General features: G+C 39.5%; 1 pseudogene; it reads left to right on the top strand.

Annotated features, from left to right (window-relative positions):
- The first annotated feature begins 905 nt into the window (after window positions 1-905).
- LOC138367837 (EPM2A-interacting protein 1-like) lies at window positions 906-2,740 on the top strand (annotated as a pseudogene).
- The last annotated feature ends 8,237 nt before the right edge of the window (window positions 2,741-10,977 follow it).

The following is a 10,977-nucleotide window of genomic DNA, read 5'->3' on the forward strand; positions in this document are numbered from 1 at the left end:
ATGCCACGGGCCATTGTCACCCCAGTGTACGAGTGAGGCATGCTCTGGTATGGTGGGGTTGTAGGTGATCCCCCCATCCACGTGTGTATGCCTGTAGGCGCCAGCCAGCCAGCCTGAGGCAAGTCTCATGTGCGCACCACCCATGCGCCGGCCAACCCCTAGGCCACCCGCGTGCCGGCCACCCCAGGCCACCCCAGCGCCACCCCCGCACGCCAGCACAGCCCGGGTGGGGCGCTGTGACGTCCCGCACTACTCGTGGCCACCTTCCCCCCTTAGGGCCACGCAGTGGCCACATGCTTTGGCCACTTTCTCTGGACATCCTAGGGCCACACCTAGTCGACGCACGAGGAGCGAGCTAGGCGTTCTACAGCCAGTGAGGTAGTGACCGGGAAAATGAAATGATGAGGATATGAGTAAACGTGAATACAATAATCATAGTGTACCAGTGTCTCAGGACTAGTGGAAATTCTGGTAAAAGCTGTGTTGTCCCATAGCCCTGCCAGGCTAGGGAAGCAGCTGAGAGACAGCTGTCTGTACTGACGTCCAGGTGACTGGTTGGGAGGTTCCTGGAGATGGATGTTGTACACGGTACCACACAAGTAGTTATATATAATGTGTGTAGACCAGGGGTGGGCAACCTCTGGCACGCGTGCCAAACTTGGCACGCCGATGACTTGTCTCTGGCACGCAAGAGCATAGGTTACCCTAAGCACAGATGCAAGCACATGTTACCCTAAGCACAGACAAAAAAAAACTACTTTCCTTGGGGTATAAGCTTACATGCCATGACAGTATATGTACGTCCTGGTGGTGAAGAGGTTTAAGCTCTACGAAGCTAAAGAGGTCTCAAGAAAAAGAAGTTGATCTTGTTGCCATAGTTACCTTCTTTTTTTACGTCATCGATCATGCCGATGTATGATGATTCCCCTCTATTTACTTTGGCTCATATTTTATGTAATAAGCCTTTCTAACCTAAAGGCTGCACCCATAACCATAGTGTACACTGACAATCATATCTGTGAAGGCAAAATACGCCATGCCTGCCCACCTTTAAAAATTAATTTCGTAAACTTTGAATTTAAACCCCCACAACATCTCCCCGCCCCCTAAACCTCATGTGTTTGAATGCCGCCCGACTTCAGTTTGACGCATATTAATTAAACTCACTTTACTATCTAAATCTAAAGCATCTTCACCTTCGAAAGCTAAAGAAAGATAAGAATTCTTATCCTCTCCCCTTCTCTCCATTGACGGCCGTAATATAACCAGTGAAATCAACAGTCCCCCACCCCCATGAAGTCCCCGTAATGAACACATGTTCAGACGATCTCAGACTCGTAACTCTCTCTCGCAGTCTTGCTTCGTAGTGTTTCTCACAGTTGCTCACTTGCCTCCTCCCCGAGAAGGTCAGTACTTCATCTCCAGGTGAAAATTATTCCCCTTATAAATCAATAACTTTGTGAAACTCAGTATCATTGTAAGAATAGTCTTAATCCTTAAATTCACACGTACTCGCTCGCCTGCTCCCTAAGAACAGAGCTGACATAAGCAAGATGTCACCGACTCAACGATGTTTCGCCACAACACACCACACAAACACACAAAAACGGGTTTTGTCTATCGAACCAAGTGAAGTCTTATAAACTCTTGGCATAAGTACTCAATGCCTAGGAAGTAGTGTCTTTGTGATAAGCGGCTGCTGGTGTTGTTTCTGGAATTATGTAAAATAAAGAAAACCCTCGAATTTTCATAAAAGAAAAAAAAATCCTCTGAAGATTTTTATTATGTTCATTGTCTCGTCACGCTTACCTCAAACATTGGCTTATTAAACTTATTGATTGGTATTAGAATAAACGTACATATACTTGACTACAAAGTTTGTGTGTGCTATAATATTAAAAGGAAATAAATAATTCTTTAAATACTCGCATTTCAGTAGAAGTAGGCTAATTCATTTCTCGTCACTGCACTTCACAACGACAACACAATCCGTTATCATTGCTATTCATTGGAGTTACTCATCATATACTATTTTGACTTACTTTTGGTCTTCCTTCTCTTCCATGCATATCAATATATTACTTATTTTAATTTCATGCCCTTTACAGATTGTACAGAATGTCACCACCACCAGCTAAGAAACGATGTCAGTCAAATGAAGAGGATATTAGAGAATTTAAGGAATACTGGTCTGAAAAGTTTGGCATGATTAAGAAGGATGATATAGCTTTATGCATTTTCTGTTCTGACACAGTTGTTTGTAGAACTTTACAGAACTTCTTCTGTAAAGAGACATTTTGAAAATGTTCATAAGAACTTAAGCAATAAAACTGAGGAGGAACAAAGAGAATTAATTTCTCGTGAACTGAGCAAGACAAAAACACAAGCTGAAACTTTTATGAATTATATTTCAGGTAGGCCCAGTTCCAACTTAGTTGCTGCTAGTTTTGAAGTTTCAAAAGTTATTGCCCAACACGGAAAGCCTCTCTGTGATGGGGAGTATATTAAAGAAGCTTGGCTAGAATGTGCACCTTTTCTTTTTGACAACTTTTCAGAAAAGAAAAAGATTATACAGCGCAATAAAGATTTGCCTGTGAGTAGGAAAACAGTTAAGGATAGGATACTTAAGTTGGAAAGAAATACAGCTGAACAATTGACAAAAGATTTGTCTTCATGCAAGTTTTTTTCTATTTGTGTTGATGAATTTGTGTTCGTTGGCTTAGCAGAGGCTTGGTTCTGAAACGACTTATTGAATGCTTAGATGAGATAAAGCTCTATTTAAACGACCAACAAGTGTCATACCATGAATTTTCTGACATCGTGTGGGTTTGTAAACTGATGTTTTTTGCAAATTTTTGTGAACATTTAAATGAATTGAATATTAAGTTACAGGGCTCTGGTAAGACACTTGATGTTATGTTTTGTTACATAAAAGCTTTTGAAATGAAACTTAAAGTTCTTAAGACGGATATAGATACTTTCCAAACCTAAAGAGGTACATCAGTGATCTAAAAGATGACAGAACAGACCACAAATGTCTTCAAAAGCTGTTTGTAAACATTATCGAGTCAACAGTTTGGCAGTTCTCTACAAGATTTGCCAAATTCAGAGAACTGGAAGACACAGTAAAGTTCATCAAGTTTCCAGACAGCATCAAAATGGATGAACTAAACTTGCAAATGTTTTCATGGATAGACATGGATGATTTTGAGATGCAGTTGATTGAATTTCAGAGTAGCTCAATTTGGAAGCAGAAATTTGTTGACCTTAGAGTTGACTTGGAAAATATTGAAAGAGAGAGATTAGAGATGAAAGTAACAAAGAGAAATGCGGAAAACGAAGTATTAAGGACTTGGAATACTATTCCAGAAAATTATGTCTGTTTAAAAAACCTTGCAACAGCATTGTTAACCATGTTTTCGTCTACATATGCTTGCGAATCTTTGTTCTCAATTATGAACTTTGCTAAGTCTCGTAACAGGAGTAGCATGACAGATGAAACTAGCGCTGCATGCATATCTCTCAATGTTACTAAATATAAACCCGATGTAAAATCTCTGTCATCAGTTATGCAGCAGCAGAAGTCTCACTGACAGTATATAAAAGGAGTCAACAAGTTTTTTATCTGTTGTATTCTATTAAAGTCACAAAAGCTTAAAGGCTGTTGAAATGTACTTCTGAAGGTTAAATAAAAAAAAAATCTGTTTTTTTATACTATGTTTTACTGCACTGAGGTAATTTATTATTTTTTTGTTTAAAAAGTTCTTAAGAGATACCAAATATGTTCTAAAAAAATGGTTGGCACGTCGAAAAAGTTTGTGTCAGAGTCTTGGCTGATTTTGGCACGCACTCTCAAAAAGGTTGCCCACCCCTGGTGTAGACTGACTCGAGTATGTAACCAGTCAGTGTAGAGATTTATCATATAAGTGATCCAGTCTGTCGATTCTATATAATCGTTCAGACTCGATTAATGCCATAGTGCCACATGTTAATTATATCATTGCAGAGGTAGGCAGGCCAGTGTTGCAGGGATGTCAGTGGATACCCTGAGGTCTGTGTAGTTATGGATACATTTTTCTGGTGATATAATTTTCATTGATTATGTGAATGCCATTTCCATGTGTTCATTTGCATGTTTTTGTATGTACTGTGTTGTGTGGTGAGTCAGTAGAGAGATTGCTGTCTGATTGCCTAATGATGTCATTAGCATGTGGGGTATGCTGACGGCATTATTATGCTGTAGGTTTGTGCAGTGTTGTTATCAGGTATACAATATTACTGCCCTAGGAACTGTGTTGAGGCTTTAAGGGACCCCTTTGAGTATTCAGGGGAATTCACAGTACTTAATGAGAGCAGGCAATTTATTTGTTAATTGCTTAATTAAGAGAATTAGCGCCAGCTGTCCGCGTAACGACGGTATTTTATATTAACGTAAATTGCCTTGCTAAAGTAGTTGTGATTGCTCACAGTAGTCCCTTGCAACGGTTGCAAGATAAGGGGGGCAGTAATATTAGTATACTCTTGTTGTGCCTAACTGTGTATCATTACTGTATGGGTACAGCAATTAACGAGTTGCAGTAGCCGCAACCGTATGTGGGCAGTGCATTTATGTTGTTATGCATGCCATTGTAAGTGTGACCTATGTAACACTGGGGTTACTTTGTTTTTTTAAGTTGTGTTGAGGACTTAAAGATTCAGCAAGTTAATTATAGGGTAATTAACTGGATAAGGGGTGCACACTTATTGTTGAGTGAGTGAGAGCTGTTAAGGAGAGCAGTGTTGAGCTTGTTGAGATACGTTTCCAGTGCAATTAATTGTTCGTGTGACAACTAATTGACCACTCTAGCTAATTATGTAATTAGCATTCTAATCATGAATTCACGTAGTGGGAGAGGATCTGTCAGAGTCTGTCAGTATTTGTGTTAACGTAATTTGCTCGATACTAATTACCTTTCTGGGGTAGAGCAATTAGTGGCTCATGATAATTAGTGGAGGAATTAACGTCTGGAGTCTTGAGGACTCAGATGACTCGGTAAAGCGAGGTCATGGAGCTAGCATAAATTGTTATATTGATCATATCGTGTCTGATGACAGTGGATTAAGATGCACTCATGTTAATTAGGGGAGTAATTAACTCCTCTCCCGTGAATTCACAGTGTTTGATGAGACCTGCTTAGGCAGTGCGGAGTGAGACGTATTTATGTTGATTAATTATCGGTCCTGGTGACAGTTAATTAATTGCTCGGGGTTAATTAGGGTAATTAACAGTCATTAAAGTAAATTTTGACATAGACTGTTGAGAAGCTACCAATTTAGGGTAGGCTTAGTTAACATAACTCAATTGGGATGTAATTAGTGGTCCGTTTGACTTTAATTAAGAATTACTCACTGAATACTTGCAAGGAGTCAAGTGTGATGTAATACAAGAGAGACTTTGAGTTATTGTTAACAAGTTGACTTGTGTTAAAGGAAACAAGTGGTAATGATTAACGTAGAGTATTATCATGTTGTTGTCTAAGAAAGACAATTGTTTGTGATTAACGTAGCACTTTGTTGCTGACTGCTGTGATCAGTCAATTAACGTAATTAATCACATAATCAATTTTGTAATTGATTAAGGCAATTTCTTTTGTTTATCGTCTGGTGACGAGAGTAAAGTAACTTAGGGATTGCTAGAGCTGTGTCTCAGAATCTCACCTTGCCTGGCTTTGTTTACTGTTTACAATGCAACTCCTTGCAGGGAGTTGCAAAGAGTGTTCACATTAGGTTGTGATAGGGGCAGTCACTGTTGGACTACCCGCCAAGTTACGGGGGTCATTCCTGTTATGGTTGGAGGACCCTAAAGATTGTGATTATAGTATCTGTTACCATGAAGCCGTGACAATATTGATTGCAAGCTTGTGTCATCAGTGGGCATCCATCATTGTTCAGTTAGTTCACTGGTCAGCCCGAAGTGTCAGCAAGATGGAGACTGCTGTCATTTCTCGAGGGGCTGCTGAATAGCTGTGTTGTAATTGCCACTGGATGGACATTAACGTAACGAGTCACTCTGTAGTGTAACTTAGTCTGTGATATTTTTTTGATTTGCAATATTGCGTCGTCAGTGGGCACACCTGTGTTCAGGTTAGTTCAGTATGCAGCCTCACAGCAAGGGTTGCTATTTAGCTGTTTGTTATAGTGCCACTGGATGGACATTAACGTAGTGTAAACTCGATAATGTAGTAGTTTAGTCTCTTGTTATTAATAAATTGTTTATTTTATAGAAAACGGTCTTTGATGTCAACCCTTCAACCATTCTTTTCCACCCATGTTCTGCTTTATACGATTGAATGTTGATGTGATCTTTTGATATGACGGCTGTTCTTGGGAATTCGAATTCGAATTCATAGCGCCACATCAAATATAAATATTTGATTGTGAAAACCCGTCGGTTACCCTTTATTAGTTTTAACGTCCTGTTTAACTAGGAGGAACCAGCGGCCTATGTGGACAGGTTTTCACCCCTAGTGGTGGAGGCCTGGCGGTTTGCTCCCGCTTTTCCTTTTTCTATTGGACTCATGCTTAACTGCCGTGAGCAGCCTTTAAACTTGTAGTCCACCTCTTAAGGGAGGTAGGCGTAGAGAAAAATCTCACACCCTCAGCCAACATGGCTACACCAGAAAAAAACTGGAAGAATCTTGAAAGACCTTCAAGCTCACTTGACAAGGCTGCTCAACAAATGTGACAACTGGTTAGAAACAGATCCAGTTCACATCATCTGGTTAGGAATATCCACAAAGGTGGCTAGCCAAAAATTTGACCTAGTAAAGGGAATAATTGAGTCTTATAGACATATACTTCTTGCCGGTAATACTGACCTAGATCAAATATATTTGATTGAATCTGACCTTGCCAAATATGAAGACAAAATTCAGCCCAAGTTAGATCATTATTACAAAGTGCTTGCAACACAAAATGTTTCTACTGGGTTGGAACACCTTCAAAGTTTACCTATACCAAAGCAAGCACCCAGCTCTTCAGATAAAATAAATGAGCTACCTCAAGATGAGGATATTCCTCTAATAAAATTAGATCTTTACACTGGATCCATAATTGTAGTCAAACCTTCAGTTTCTACAGTCTCATATAATACAACTTCACGTAATAGTACATTAACAGAATCAGAACTATTTTCAGAAAACTCATCCATATACTCTATGGATTCTGTAAATTCAATACATGATGCTACTAAATTAATAAGCCTCCCAAATGAACCGCAGAGAAACAAGTGAAGCTGCAATTGAAGATGAACCTGCAACAGACAGTGAAGCTAAAACAGAAGATGAAGATGCAGCTGTAGCTGCAACAGCAGTTGAAGTTGGATTAAAAGCTGAACCTGAAGTAAAAGCTGAAGCTGAAATTAAAGCTGAGGCTAAGCAAAATTAGTGATGGTCTTAATCACTTAAACTAGCCTCATAGAGGTGATGCTGAACCTATTAGCATTAATCAAGCCATCCAGTTCCAACAAGTGCTGACAATGAGAAGATTATCATAAATCTCGTGCACCAGCAACTGGACTGATCTCAACCAGATCAATCAGTTGACTCCTTACAAGACTTTAATTTACAGCTCGAGTCACTGTTATGATCCTTCAGCAGAGAAGTGGATCAACCTACTGCTGATTGAATGACTGAAATTATAATCCAGAGAAAACATGTCTAGCTAGGTGCTAAATTAATTATATTCATACCAGAATGGACATGTCCTGTCAATGCAGGATATATTAACAAGTTTGTTTAATATAGTAAATAATAAACAAGCAAAACAGGCACTCAATGCTTATTCTGAATCCACAGAAACTGTACTCACATCAAGTTCCTTAATTGAAACTTCTAAAGTGACGCAGTCATTAGGTAACAAGGGTACTAATAATCAATGTAAAACCAACAGGTCAAATACTGATTTATCAGTGAGACCTAAGAGTCTAATAAGTGCTCCCAAGAGCCCAAGTGCTCCCAAGAACCCAATAATTACTCTCAAGAATACAACAAGTACTCACAAGAGACAAACTAATAAACACATGCAAGCAACAAAACCTTCAAAACCTGTAGACAATGTTTCACCTAAACCAGTGAATATTAAACATGCTGTAGGCTGGGGGGTTATGTTTGTTTTGTCATCAAAAAGATTCTCTGTACAAATTATCCTAATAAAGATACCAGAGTCAGACGACTCCAACAGTTACACAAATGTACTAGGTGTCTCAAACCACATAATACTAACAGCTGTGAAACCCCACTGAACACCTGCAATAGATGTAGAAGGGGCAAACATCATGCTGCATTGTGCAAATTTGTCAAATCAAATTATTCCAACTCTTGGGTAGGAGGTAGAGAATCTACACAAGTACAGTGCTGTAAGGTACGAGAAATTTACAGCGCAATATCACCAGCATCTAAAGTTGATGCAATAGTGTCCACTGCCCAACTTCAAGTAAAGAATAAAGAGGCCAAGATTTTCATTCGAGGCCTATTCGATCAAGGGTCCCAGAAAGCCTTCATTACCCAGAAAGCGGCAGAGGCATTTAAATCAAAACCAATCATACAGGTAAAATTAAACCTGTCAGGGTTCATGATAAATAGAGAACCCCAAGAATACTCATTAGTACAACCGCTCGTACGCCTAGGTGGTTATGTCAGGTCTATTCAGGCCATAGTTGTAGATCAAATCCCATTTGACCTAAATATTTAGGGTCTAGGGTACACAGCCAAATTCCAGCAGGAAAATGAAATTAAATTGGCTGACAACCAGCTAATGTCTGACCGCCTTAACAATGTAAATCTACTAGTAGGAGCAGACTACTACTACCAGTTTATTAATGGTCATGTTAAAAAACAGAGCATGAATCTGCTCAAATCTGAAGGTGGCTACCTACTTACAGGTAAACTTTTAAACCCGAACAAGCCTATGCCTGATAACAACAATATTAATAAAAAATAATCAGCAGTAAATTAATTCTCCAGCAACAAGGCTAAAGGAGAAATCCAGCTGAGTAATAAACCCAGATTGAGTCTGGTACAATTAATATTCGCCGAGATGTTTCTATGAATCTCAGTGGAAAATCAGTGGTCTGCAGCATAAACAGGTGCATGTCACAGCGACCAAGTCTCTGACTCCACTGTAGACCCAGAATTATTTTCGACAATAATAATTGACCACACTCAGTCTCCCCATGTAAATTAATAAAATTAAACTAGAGATTCTAGCACCCAATGAATCTAGCAGTTCCATGAAGTCATCAAGAAACTTCTATACCTGCAAATTCACCAGGACCAAAGTCCAGTCCAAGGCCCAAAATAATCTAGCACTTAAGGTCTCCCAAGAAAACCTTATATCAGTCTTAACCAGACAACTATATTTATTCAAAGTTTTCTGCACTAGGATTCTAGTGATTTACCTGCATTAGTTTTGACTGAGCTGTTTTCTTTTCGCTTCTGCTCTTAAGCAAACTTAGGAACGTTTTTGTAGAAGCGCAGCACGAGCAAGATTGCAAACTTGCAAATTTGTAAGTGAACATATAACAGAACTATTAAACCGTGAAACGTATAAGTTGGGATAATCCATTACAAATTATTTTCCAAGCAAGATTGTTTGTAGTAACAACATTAATTTTTTCCAGCAACCTTAGGTTTCCCATCATTTAATGAATTATTATTAAATTTTAAGAATTGTGACTTAACATGCTTAATACGAGTAGGCTTACTGCTCACCCATAAATCTTCAATTGATTCTGTGCTTAGTTATCCCTCAAGAAGGATCCTGCAATTATTTAACCTAAACAAACGAGTAGAATCAACTGCTCACCTGTGAATTAACATGATAATTTGAGCACATTATTGTTTGCCGTGATAATTTGAGCCTATTATTACTCCCCACAATAATTCAAACGCCTAATGCTCACCATGATATATGAACGCCTTATTGCTCCCCACGCTAATTCGAGCACATTGTTGCTCAACATGATCATTTGGGCCTATTGCTCATGATGATCACTCGAGCATATTATTGCTCGCTATCATCATTTGAGCGTATTATTGTTCCCTAGGGTAATTCAAGCGCATTATTGTTCGTCATGATAATTCGAGCCCATTATTGCTCCCCCACGATAAATCAAATGTCTAATGCTCACCACGATAATTGAACGCTTATTGCTCCCCACGCTAATTGAACGCCTTATTGCTCCTCACGCTAATTCGAGCACATTGTCTCTAACCATTATCATCGAGTCCCTTGTTGCTCATCATATGAGCCCCTTGTTGCTCTCCATCATCATACGAACCCTCTGATGCTCATCATATGAGCTCCTTGTTGCTCACCATCATACGAGCATATTATTACTCACCGGAATAATTCGAGCCCTTATTGCTCGCCGTGATAATCTGAGCCCTTATTGCTCACCGTGATAATCTGAGCCCCTATTGCTCACTGCGATATTTAGAGTTCATCTTGCTCACTAGGATAACTTGCAACTATTTTTGCTCACCATGATAACTTGCAACTATTATATGGTATACCCAGCACATAGTATACAAAGCAGGTATTATACCCAGCAGATGGTATACCCAGCAGATGGTATACCCATCGTGAAATATACCCAGCAGGTAGTATACCCTGCAGATAGTATACCCAGCAGTTAGTATACCTAGCAGGTAGTATACCCAGCAGGTAGTATACCCATCAGGTAGTATACCTAGCAGATAGTATACAAAGCAGATGGCATACCCATCAGATAGTATACCCAGCCGATGGTATACCTAGCAGGTATTATATACAGCTGGTAGTGTACCCAGAAGGTGGTATAACCTGCAGACAGTATACTCAGCAGGTTGAATACCCAACAGGTTGTATACACAGCAGGTAGTATACCCAGCAGGTGGTATATCCAGCAGGTTGTATACCCAGCAGGTAGTATACCCAGCAGGTGGTATATCCAGCAGG

The sequence above is a fragment of the Procambarus clarkii genome, chromosome 23 (genome assembly GCF_040958095.1).
Source record: "Procambarus clarkii isolate CNS0578487 chromosome 23, FALCON_Pclarkii_2.0, whole genome shotgun sequence".
Lineage (NCBI taxonomy): Eukaryota > Metazoa > Arthropoda > Malacostraca > Decapoda > Cambaridae > Procambarus > Procambarus clarkii.